The sequence below is a fragment of the Herpailurus yagouaroundi genome, unplaced genomic scaffold (genome assembly GCF_014898765.1).
Source record: "Herpailurus yagouaroundi ecotype Mexico unplaced genomic scaffold, PumYag 186, whole genome shotgun sequence".
Lineage (NCBI taxonomy): Eukaryota > Metazoa > Chordata > Mammalia > Carnivora > Felidae > Herpailurus > Herpailurus yagouaroundi.
In genome coordinates this window covers 34,762,406-34,775,406 of record NW_024412417.1, presented here as the reverse complement: position 1 = coordinate 34,775,406, position 13,001 = coordinate 34,762,406, and positions in this window count along the sequence as shown.

The following is a 13,001-nucleotide window of genomic DNA, read 5'->3' as shown; positions in this document are numbered from 1 at the left end:
ACAAATAACCATGATGGCTGCTGACATTTGGACACTCTTCAGGAAAGAAATGGAGATCAGTTCCATTTATTTAAACAAGCATATGTAATCTGCCCAGGCTGTTTCTGTGTTAGGAGCTGGGGTATACCTTCAAATAGGATGCATCCCTTCTCTCAAGGGTCTTTCGACAAGGGATAGAATCTGAAAAATTATGTTGCAGGAGCTTTTCTGGATTTAGAAAGGTAAAACACTGGAAAAGAATATGAAAACTTACCCTGTGCACCATACCCATCTCGCAGTGGGTGCTGCCCACCCTGGGATTTCTTTGCAAATAGCACAGACCAGAGCCAGAGCACCTGTGGGGCCAGCCTGGGTACCGAGACATCTCTACCATACCTCCCAAGGAAGACCTGGGAGATGATGTCCCATATCTGTGTAACCTAGAATATTCGTTAGAAGTGTAGGTTCTTGGGCCCCAACCAGACCTGCTGAATCAGAATCTTGTGGGCTAGGAGCTTCTGGCAAAAGTTCATGCCTGAGAAATGCTTCCTCTGGCCTCAAGCCAGGACCCTGCCCTGTTCATCTGTCACTGACTTGCTCCTTTCCTGAAAAGCAAAAGTAGTGTCTACTTCATTCAATCGCTTCTCTTTCACCAGAGCCCTCCTCATGTATTATGCATGCCTCTACATCTGTGTGCCTTCCCACTAGCCTTCCTTTGCTCTGTGATGACAAAAGTCACTGTCTAATTGCAATCCCCCAACTCCCCACAATGCATGGGACTAGGTTCAAGTTCCCGGACATACTTTGCTTCCTCTTGACCTTAAGCATCTGCACAGCTAGTCCTCACTTGACCATCATCTCCATTTCTTTGTTTTGTTGTCTCTTAGTCAACCACCCGAACAGCTCAAACATGTTCTCCACCAGGAACCCATTCTATACTTCTCAGATTGCCACAAGTTCTTGGTGCTCCCCTTATCGGAGTCATTCTTTTTATTATTGTAGCTTTCTCTTTGCTTACCTGACACTTCTGTCTCTCATGCTTGACCGTGCACTTCTGTGAAGGGAGGGAATTGGGTCAGATTCTTGGGACCCCCAGATTCTGGTCTGTAAAGTTAGTCTCCACTGAGTTAAAGGACAGCAGAGTTGATGAGCTAACTACACATCCTAGCCTCTGGCACACGAGCTCTACCCTGGGTTCTGGGGAAAGAGAAAGAGAAAGTTTCCCTCCAGACCACGGTGTCAGCTTAACATCTGCCACTTCTGGACAGTGTCCTACGGCTGGGTGAGCCTTGTATCTTTGTACCTTTGGGTGATTATCCCTGTTTGAAGAAGGTCTTGAGGGTAAAGGGGAAGTCCCCACCAGGGGTCAAAGCCCTCTGCACATTCCGAGAAACTTGACCCGAAGAAGAGATAACACCGCTTTTCCCTTTCCCCAGTCATTGCAGAGGGCAAGCTTCTCCACCCTTCAATCTCAGAAACAGAAGCCTGTCCCCAACACACCCAGTCATTTGTTTTCCAGGATTTGAAGCAGAATTAATTAGCTTGGAAAAGCATGGGGAGAATGCTAAGTATTATTAATGGCACAATTAACAGTTCCTTCCTACAGGGGCTGGGTGGCTCCGGTCTCCCTTGGACAGCTCTTAAAGATGGACCCTGTTCTCCTCATTTTCACTCTAATAAACTCTGCTGAGTGCCCTGGGACTCTGTTCCCAGCCACTCCCTGGCAAAGTTGTTACCAAGGACCCACCTGTACCAGGATGAGGTTGAGTCCCAGGCTGCTGCTCACTCTGTGGCAGAGGAAGTGGATGGACACCAGGCATAAGTTCTCAGCAAAGGAGGGAAAACCTAAGGGATGCAAAAGGGAAGCAGGCAGAATGTGAATCAGCACTGTATCCCAGGATCTATGCTTGATGCTTTATTTGCTCAATATAATCCTCATCACAGACCCATAAGGTAGACACATTGCTATCTCCATTGTGTAGGCACAGAAAGGGAGGCTCACAAAGGATACATGCATTGTCCAAGGACACTTTTCTAGTAATTATCAGAGGATTTACCAAAAACCTCTTTTGGTTTGGCTTTGAAATAACAAGTGTTCAACCAACATGTAGTATTGATAGATTCTCTACAAGGACCTAACACTTTACTACAGGTCCTGTGCATGGGGGTTTGTCCCCATCCCCCACCCAGATGCCACCCCCTCAATAAATCTCTCTGGGCTTAGCACTTGCCTTCACCACGGATCTATCCCATTTCCTTTCTTTCTTCTATTTGTCCACTAGTATTGCCGCCTTTCCTGGATTCCTATGGCAAATGAGAGATGATTCAAGTTAATGATTAAAGAGACCTGCCTTGGAGTCAGTGTGCATTACAACCAAATATCAGCTCTGTTAATTGATAACTTTGCACTTTGGGAGATGTATTTAACTGTTCTATGCCTTTATTTCCTCATCTCTAAACTGGAGATAATGATAGTTAATTCGATTATTGCTGACCCCTAGAATCCCCACTCTTTCCATATTTTCAGCTGAGTCAAGCCTCAGCTCCTCCAGGGAGCTTTATGTGACCCGTTACATTGAGTTAAGGACCCCGCTCTGTCCTCTGATACTATCCTATATGCTTTCTTGGATGACTACCCCCACCACATTATTTTATAAATGCCTACTGCACTTGACTAGTACTATGTGCTGTACCATGAAATACCATGTGTTGTTCATCTTTGGATTCCCCAATAAACCAGGATGGGTCCTAGCATATGATGGGTCCTAGCTAGGATGGGTCCTAGCATATGATGAATCTCCAACTAACATTTGTTGAAAAAGTGAATGAGGGGCGCCTGGGTGGCGCAGTCGGTTAAGCGTCCGACTTCAGCCAGGTCACGATCTCGCGGTCCGTGAGTTCGAGCCCCGCGTCGGGCTCTGGGCTGATGGCTCAGAGCCTGGAGCCTGTTTCCGATTCTGTGTCTCCCTCTCTCTCTGCCCCTCGCCTGTTCGTGCTCTGTCTCTCTCTGTCCCAAAAATAGATAAACGTTGAAAAAAAAAAAAAAAAAGTGAATGAATAAATGAATGAATGAGTGAAGTGATTATGAGGTTGACTTTTGAAAGATGAGTAGAGAGGCAAGTGGACAGGGAGGCAAGAGGTAGAAAGAAGGACAGCTTAAATAGAAGGAGCTATGTGAGCAGAGGCTTGGAAACATGGAGCCTTTGGGGATCTGTATGGGAACTGAGAGTAGCTGAGGACAATAGGGTTACAGGCTCCAAGTTAGGGGGACAGAGTGGCATTAAGTCCAGGGTCCTTTTGCTTCTGGGATCAACACTTCCGAAGCCTTAAGTCTCAGGATCCATCGAGGCTTGAAAGGAACAAAATATTGGTTCAGCATGAAGGATGTTTTTGTTGTTTTGGTTTTTTCCAGTTGAATCACCAGATAATGCATTGATTTGGTCACACTTTGAAACCATCCAGTAGGCATATTTCTAGAAAAAACAAACAAAAAAGTACTTTTCATTCAAGTCACAGTTCAAGACAACAAAACAAAACAAAACATGTTTCTTTAATTAAAAGAAGCACTTAAGCCATTTTGGCATTTCTGAAATTGTCATCCATCGTTCAAACTACCGTGTCTGTGTTGCCAGGGCAAGGGTCCTAGAATGGGCATTTTATCCCTGTACAAAGTATCAGAAAGGTGAGACCGGTTTTTCTCTCCAGCCCCATCACCAAATCCTCCATAAGGAAGGAAGAGTCATTTTTCTGATTGATGGGAGAAGATTTCTTCCACTAGTTCAGAATATTTTCAGACTGGAGTGGTGACTGATTAAAGGTTGAAATCAATAAAAGGTTGAGATTTACATCACATAAATATGGAGGATGTTGTAAATATAGTTTCCGCGAGATTTATTTCGGGTTGGGTGCGTGCACACACGTGTGGGATCATAACATAAAACATATCTTTATTTATGTATTTATGTATGTATGTATGTATTATTGTATTGTATTTTAATTCCAGTTAGTTAACATACAGTGTGAGGTTAGTTTCTGGTGTACAATTTAGTGATTCAACACTTCCTTACATCACCCGGTGCTCATGACAAGTGCATTCCTTAATTCCCATCCACAGTTTCACCCACCCCCCTGCCCACCTCCCCTCTGGTAACCATCAGTTTGTTTTCTACAGTTAAGAGTCTGTTTCTTGGTTTGTCTGTCTGTCTGTCTGTCTCTCTTTTTATTTTCGTTTATGCTCATTTGTTTTGTTTCTTAAACTACACACGAGTGAAATCATATGGTATTTGTCTTCCTCTGACTTATTCTGCTTGGCATTGTACTTTCTAGCTCCCTCCATGTTGTTGTAAATGGCCAGGTTTCATTCTTTTTTTATGGCCGAGTACTGTCCTATTGTGTATATATACTATATCTTCTTTATCCATTTATCTATTGATGGACACTTGGGCTGCTTCCATAATTTGGCTATTGTAAATAACACTGGGTGCACAAATATAAGGGTACACAGGATGTGAAGGTGATCTGGCTGTGACACCCGTCACCCCATTGATCACTAGCATTGAGTTGGCCAATCTGGCTGGCTGGGTTGAGGTCCCCTTCCTCCATCACTGCTCCTTGTGCATCCCTCCCGAAACTGCACGATCGGTCTGTCGAAGAGGATGACCTTCCCCGATCGAGGAGGATCGTTCTTCAGGCGAGGCTGTAGGAGTAGTTGCACTTGCCTCTAGCATCTCCAAATAAGCTCTCAAGGTCCTTTCTCAGGAGAACGCAGGGTAGTCAAGTTTCCAAGACTCCGGACACATCCAAAGGAGGTGCTGCGTGACGCAGCCTGCCTTTCTTTTAAAACAACAACAACAAAAAACAACAACAAAAAACCCACAGAGGGGTGCATATATCTTTTTGAATTAGTATGTTCATATTCTTTGGGTAAATAGCCAGTAGTAAAATTACTTGATCGTATCATAATTCTATTTTTAATTTTTTAATTTATTTATTTATTTTGAGAGAGAGAGAGAGAGAGAGCACATGAGCAGGGAAGGGGCAGAGAGAGAGAGAGAATCCCACGTTGACAGTGCAGAGCCTGATGTGGGGTTCGATCTCACAAACCGTGAGATCATGACTTGAGCTGGAATCACGAGTTGCACTCTTAACTGACTGAGCTACCCAGGTGCCCCTGTTTTTAACTTTTTGAGGAACATCCACACTGATTCCACAGTGGCTGCACCAGTTGGCACTCCCACCAGCGAAAACATATCTCTTCTTGTAGGTCTTGGTCAAAACCTTTTATGCTTCTTTACTAGTTGATGTCCCTGGACTGAGATGGCTCATCACAGGCCATTACTCCCGCAGGGTCTGCCTGTCTTCACTTCCTCAGGTCATTTGGCCTGCTTCCTGAGCACGATGTTTCCTTTGTTTGCTTCATGTCCAATGTAGTAAGGACATCTGGATCCAGGGCCTCTTCTGGAGGCAGGTTTACAGGCCCACGGTGTCACTGGTGGTCGGTTAGGGTCAGGAAGTTAGAGCCAGGCTGAGTTTCTCGGTGCTGCGGACTGAGGAACATGTCCTTCCTTGGCAGAACAGCTGTAAGGAATGGAGTGGTGAGGGTACGAACAAAAGCGTGGCCAGCCATGAGGACCAGTGGGGGATAAGAGGCAGCCCTCGCTCTGTGTGCCAGGCCGTGCGCCCATGGGGCTGCTGTCGCCAGAAAGGGCCCCTTTTTCTGTTTCATCTGAAAGCTCCCCTGCGGGCCCTACGGCTTTGCAGACTCCACCCAGGAAAATGTACAACCCTTCCTCTTGGCAGCATATCCAAGCTGTAGTTGTCCAATCCAGTTTCGTCCACGACGAAGTTGAGATTTTTATTTCCGGACACCCGTATCTATCGTCAATGGGCTCCCAACTCAGAAGATGAAGGCTTGTAATTATTACCTCCGAGAAACCACAACATCTATGTGCCCAGCTAATGAAAGGTTGGCTCCCTGCTCCCCACCCCTTCCGGAAGTCTGTTATTAAGTCAATGTGTATCTAACAGCCAGAAATGTAAGCCATGGCATTTGGGCTTGGCTCAGTCCCATGCATTGTTGGGGGTTTTGCATTTTGGACTTGCTTTTTCCTCCTGTTCTCAGTTGGTGCCTCAACTGAGAGCTGGAGCCTCTGAGTTTGTGAGGGACTTTGTTCTATCCTGTTTCTTTTTCCTTCCTTCCTTTAACGCCGTTCTTTTCTTCTTCCTCTCCTTTCCTTCCGCAGCTCCTTCAGATCTGTCTCTCCCATGCTCTAGTGTTTTCTGAGTACCAACTTTGGTTAACCGCTGCCGTTATTCCGTGCAGGTCACACCCTCCCTTGTGATACACACACAGAAACAACAAAAATTGAATGCGAAGAAGGGCATGACCCTGGTCTTTTGATTCTACTCTGCACCTCTTTCTATTTTGCTTGTATTACATAGGGCATTTATTCTGATTACGGCAAGGAGACATGCTTAGAACCAGATACACATGCATTAAAATTTATTTTCTCCTATTATCTTCTCAGAAAGGCTTACCTTTCTGAGCCTCAGTTCTTTAATCCTTATGTTGGGAATAAGTTGGAAAGACTCACTGAAGACTGATTGATTTTCTTCTCTCTTTCAAATGATGCTGCCCCCAAACAGTTAGCTGGTACTTTCAGGGTAGGCAGAGATACAATGTCACGTTCATGCTGATCTTTAGGGCGTTATGTTAGGCATGCGGGCGGATGTCAGATTGTCGCGGGATTTTTTACCTCAATACCCGGGGTTCGTCGTCTCACTGCTTTGAAGAACGAAGAGGTGGACACAAAATGAGCAGCAGGCAGAAGTTTATTAGAGTATAAGATCAGAAAGGAAGAAGAGTAGAAAAGCTCTCTTTACCGAGAGGGGGTGTTCGAAAGTGAATGCCCACTACAATAGGCAAGGGACTTTGTTTTATAAGGTTCTGATTGACTCTCCCCTGTTCTCTCCCCCCTGTGTTCCTTCTCAGGTCCAACCCTTACAGGCTTGATAGTTCTAGGTGCTGGGCTGTCCATTCCTGATTGGCTCAGTTCCATTGTATGAGGGGTGGCCTAAGGCCATATCATTCCTAGTGGGTCATACATTTTATGGTCCACTATTTGTTTTTAGTTAGGTCTTTTGTCAGATTCCTGAGGGAAACCTGAGGGGGAGCAGGTGGTATCTGTTACTTTCCTAAGAGGAACCTTAAGCCTAAGGGGGTTTGCTGTGGTCAGACACTCCCAGCATTGTTCCAAAATCTGTGTTCCTTCCCCCCCCCCCCCCCAGGGACCTCAGTCCTAATTTTTCCCTCCCTGCCAACTGAATCCTATCTTTTCCTATCATAAGATGGTCCCACCCTAGGAGAGGGTGAATCCAAAATTGTATTTCTGCTTAATTCCATTCCCTTTAGACAGCAGCCAACAGTCCATGACCTCCTTACCTCTGCTCCTTGTGGCCTGCAGAGCTCTGGGGAGTGGTGGGCCATTTTGTTTAAGGGACCCAGATGATATTCTGAGGAAGAAAGGACTGGTACCAAAGACTCCAAGTGGAAAGAGCTACTCAGAGGACAATGGGAATGTGACCTGCTCAGAGGTGGACAAAGGCAGCAGGGCCACCAAGTTCATGTTGGTATTATTTTCCCAGGGCCCCTGTTACCCTGGAAAATAAAGGGGGTTTTCAACCCACCCCAATCCCCCAACCCACACCCCAGGAGGCTGCAGGGTGGAAGACATAGGAGGGCAGGGCTGAAGGGAGGACCAACGCCCAGAGGTGATGCCAGGCTGAGACCTAAGGAGAACTAGGCCGACAATGTTCGTCCTTGGGGCTGGCCAAGGAAGTGTTGGGAGAGTGATAGCCGATACTCGCTTTAAGGGGTGCCTTTTGTTCTTCATGGTAGTCACTTGACATTATTTTAATTAATTAATTTTTAGAAGTTTTTATTCATTGAATAAAAAAGTACTTATTCATTTATTTTGAGAGAGAGAGAGAGAGAGAGAAAGAAAGACAGCAGAGCAGGGGCAGAGAGGGAGGGAGAGACAGAATCCCAAGCAGGCTCTGTGCTGTCCGCATGGAACCCGATGCAGGGCTCGATCTCATGAACACTGAGATCATGACCTGAGCCAAAATCAAGAGTTGGACACTTAACTGACTGAGCCACCCAGGTGCCCTGACATTATTTTTAAAAACTAACTCATTAAAGACAAGAACGGCTTTATTATGTGGTACTTTGCAGAATCGTGAGAATATTCAGACCTCTTGGGAACATTTCGGACTTCTCTCAGTCTCGTAGAATGGGGACTTGAGATGATCTATTTAGGTATTCAAGAAAAGAGTGACATGAGAGAAGGCAGGGGAACTCAGGGACATTAAAACATTGTCTCTTCTAATCATCAAGAAGATAGGAAGTGATGTGTGTGTGCGTGTGTGTGTGCGTGTGTGTGTGTGTGTGTGTGTGTGTGTGTGTTTAACTGCAGTGTCCATCTTTGCCACCTGAGTTGTAGAGGATGTCTTCAAATCACTTCTCAGAGCATACAGTGGTATAGAAGGGAGTCCAAACATCTGGTCCTTCTTCTTCTAAGGAATCTCCACGTGCCTCATGTGGAGGGGAAGCTTGGCTCAAAAAGGTTATCTATCTCACGGAAGGTTAGGGAGTTTTCACATCTGGTAAATTCTTGAGTCGGTAGTAACTTCTGGAAAAAGTTTGAAGGTCAGTGAGAAAGGGTGAGCGAAATGCAGAATGAGGAGCAGGAAACTACATAAGAAGAAAATGTCATGTTCTTGTTATCACAGAAACAGAGTAAGCCAAAAACACATAATCCGATTAAGTAGAGGTGAAGTCTCCATAAAGACTGTGTATGCATCATTCCTGGTTACCTTGGTAACTCCTTCTTGGGGATCAGGATGTTATAATGAGAAAAAAAAACAAAAACAAAAAGAAAAAAAAAAAAACTTGTACCTGTGACCTAGCAAGAGCTCCCTGGAGGAAGGTCTGGGGAGAAGTGAGTTTGGCACAGTTTGGCCAAGAGGAAAATCTTGGGTACGGCAGACCACTGTGCCCTCTGCTAACTTGGATGCAGTCAGTGTAAATGACAAACTAAATGCATGGGGATCCACAGTGCTTCTCCTGCCCCACTCCAGGCCCCCTGGCTGGCTGGTGGGGGACTTTGCAAACACTGAGCAGGGGTGGTAGAAACCGAGGCTCAGATGGCTATACCTCCCTTTATTATCTGCACAGCAGGATGGGCCTGCGGGAGTTCAGGCCAACAGCCTTTCATCTCTAACTGAAAGGTGGGCATGTCACCAGCCGCTATCTCAAAGGGGTTTATGAAGATTAAATGAGTTAATACACAGAAAGCACTTTGAACAATGCTTGGCATGTAGTAAGTTTTCTTAATATGGTAGCTGTTAATATTGTAGTTGTTCATAGTATGTGACAGACAAAGTTGGAAGAGAACCCAGAGTCAGCACTTTAGTCTCTCTCTGAGCATGATGTCTGGATGGCAAAGAACAGAAAGGGAGGAAAATGTTGGTTGCTAAATAGAAGATGGTCTGGGGCCAGGTCAAGTCCAAAACGCAGAGCTGGGTCAGAGTCCCTGGCTCCCAGAGAAGATCGTTCTTACACCAAGGACAGTGATTCCTGGGTCCACTTCCCAGGGTTATACTCTGTGACAGGGACCCCACACCCCAATGGGCTCAAACGTCAGGCATGATTGCTTCATTATTGGTTTGTTCAGCTCAGGCCCAGAAAAAAAAAAAGCTGTTCTCAAGTATAAGCCAGATTTGGGAGGCACTGACCCCAGCATCTGTGACCTTACAGACCTGCCAACGTCACGCATCTTCTCATCTTCTGACTCGGTTGTCAGGGCCAGCCTGACTACCATGAAGAACAAAAGGCACCTCTTTTTTTTTTTTTTTAATTTTTTTTTTTCCCAACGTTTATTTATTTTTAGGACAGAGAGAGACAGAGCATGAACGGGCGAGGGGCAGAGAGAGAGGGAGACACAGAATCAGAAGCAGGCTCCAGGCTCTGAGCCATCAGCCCAGAGCCCGACGCGGGGCTCGAACTCACGGACCGCGAGATCATGACCTGGCTGAAGTCGGACGCTTAACCGACTGTGCCACCCAGGCGCCCCCAAAAGGCACCTCTTAAAGGGAGTATCGGCTATCACTCTCCCAACACTTCCTTGGCCAGCCCCAAGGACGAACATTGTCGGTCTAGTTCTCCTTAGATCTCAGCCTGGCATCACCTCTGGGCGTTGGTCCTCCCTTCAGCCCTGCCCTCCTATGTCTTCCACCCTGCAGCCTCCTGGGGTGTGGGTTGGGGGATTGGGGTGGGTTGAAAACTCCCTTTATTTTCCAGGGTACTTTATCCCCCCTTTGGTTTCAACCTTCTCCTTGTAAATCACAGCTGCATCTTGTCTTTCCTAACCCCAAAGGACATAGGAATGTTTTCCTAAGTTAGTGAGCTATTCATCACGTATCGTTAATCTTAGCAAGGCAGAAACTTTGAAAAAAAACCTTTTTTTTTTAATTCTCCCATCCCCTGTTCTTTTTTTTTTTTAACGTTTTATTTATTTTTTTGAGAGGGACAGAGAAGAGTGTGAGTGGGGAAGAGGCAGAGAGAGAGGGAGACACAGAATCCAAAGCAGGCTCCAGGCTCTGAGCTGTCAGTACAGAGCCCGACACAGGGCTTGAACCTATGAACCATGAGATCATGACCTGAGCTGAAGTCATACTTAACTGACGGAACCATCCAGGCGCCCGTCTCACCCCCGTTCTTAAAGAAAGTCCAAGATACTCTCTCCCTTTTAGCAGCATCTGCTGGTGGAAGGAGAGAGAGGCCATGAAAGAATGTCTTCACTGTTGTCCAGAGCAACTTCTAGTGGCTATGGGCTTTTAGCTTTCTTTTTTTTTTTTTTCTTGCTATTTCAGGGAAAGCACATAGTAGATGATTGCAGTGAGTCAATAAACATTGGTCCTCCCCATGGCCTCCTCTTTACCCTTCTTCTTCTCCCTGAAAACAAGGGGAAGGCAGAATCAGACAGCCCTGGTGCTAAGGCTCTGTCCAATCATGACATTTACCAAACCTAGTGCGTTTCTGAGGATGGAACCCAGTTGTCTTGCCAGGAAATTTCACGGGAAACTTGGGCACTTTTACAACTGTCTGTGGTATCTGGCATCATGCTGACACTCGCTGCAGAAGTCAGAAATCTCACCCACAATCTTTGGTGTCAGCATTTCTGTGAAGCTGGTGGTGGGAAATTTATGCTTCTCTCTGGCTACTGTGCCTTCTCAATCCCCAGCGCATCTTCTCGGGTTTTTTTGTTTTTGTTTTTGTTTTTTTGAGACCATCGTTTCACTGCAAGAGTCTGGGTCATTTATCACCATCTTCCAGATTCAGCAGGTTTTAAGGAGACTGGGAACCCAGTACACAGCCAAGGAAGGAGAGGATGTGGGAAGCCAACCCGAATTCACCTTAATATGGGTGGCCACCGAGTTGGTTGTGCTCTTCCAAAGAATAAACCTCCAGGCTTTTTGCTGCAGTAAAGCAAATGACTCCTGACTATGATTCATAGAGAAATCAATGTGGGGTTTCACTGTTTCTTAGGCCTATTTTAAAGGAATCCTTTTGTTGTTAGCCTCCAAGGTCCCCCTCTCCAGAGATACACAGTGCCACCAATTTCTGATTCCCTGGGGACACAGCATAAACCAGCTTGTACAACTGGCTTTCCCACTGCAGGCTTTGGATCAGCCCTTTGCATTCACTGTCATATCAATCATCCATCTGCTTTGTAGCTTCTCAGATTATGCCGCTATTATGTCCTCTCCTGTTTTCTTTGTCCTTGAGGGTTTGTACTTAGAATAATCCTTTCACTCTCTTTCGACTGGACTGCGTTTGGGTAGCTGAAGAGAAAAATGAGTGCGTGTTTCCGTCTTTAACTTTATTTTGTTTTTCAAGACAAACAGTATGTAATTTTTCTCCCCATCTGATTGCAGAAATTCCTCAGCACAAATTAGAGAAGCAGCGTGGAATTGGAAAAGTAGCGAGGGTTGATCATGGCAGTAGCCCTTTTAGCCGCTAAGCACAATCTTTAGCCATGTGGGTTTCATGTAACTGTCAAATGGGGACCAGAGTAGCTCCCTCAAAGTTCAATGAGATCAGGTATATACGGTATCTGGATTGCAGGATATATATATGAAATTTAGTTCTTGGTTCCCTTTGAACCCACAAAGGAATGTGGTTTATAATTAAACGTGAAGAGGTCAAATAAAACACTTGAAGTAAGACTGTGGGTGGCATGCATATTATCTCCCTTTGTGGCTGCCTTCTCTTCTTTCTTTGGACACCAGCCAAGGGGAGATCAGCCTGCCAGAATGATCCCGGAGCCCCAGGTCCCCACCTTTGTTACCAGTGGAGCCCTGGTTTCTTGGCATTTCCTGCTTCCTTTTGTCTCTCGAAGCTCATTTGTTTTCATTCCTATTCTTGGCCTGGATTTCAGGCTAATAAGAGCCATAGCATACACATAAATCCACTATTGTCATAAACCCTGGTAGCTTTGCTTCTGTGATTTAACAGTGACTGTAGGAAGTGAGGAATAAATTACAGCTGGGTGGCTAAGTGGTATGCATTACTCGTTTATGACTTTACATTTAAGTTTGAGAGTGTGACATTCCTTGTGCTGTGCTTAACAAACTTTCTCAAGAAGACTTGCGTATTAGGCCCAGCTGACTTTGCCGTCTCATTTTTGTGCGCTGTTGCTCTGTAACACTACGTTTCACCCCCAATTCCTCCTCATTAGGGATACACACGTACTCACACCCATTCACACACACATATACACACGCATTCATATATACACATACACACACATGCACACCCACGTATACACACACATTCACATACACACGTACACACATACGCACACACTGACATATACACACACGTTCACATATACACATACACACACACACATGCACACATTCACACCCACCTTCTACCCCTCCACATTCACACAAACACA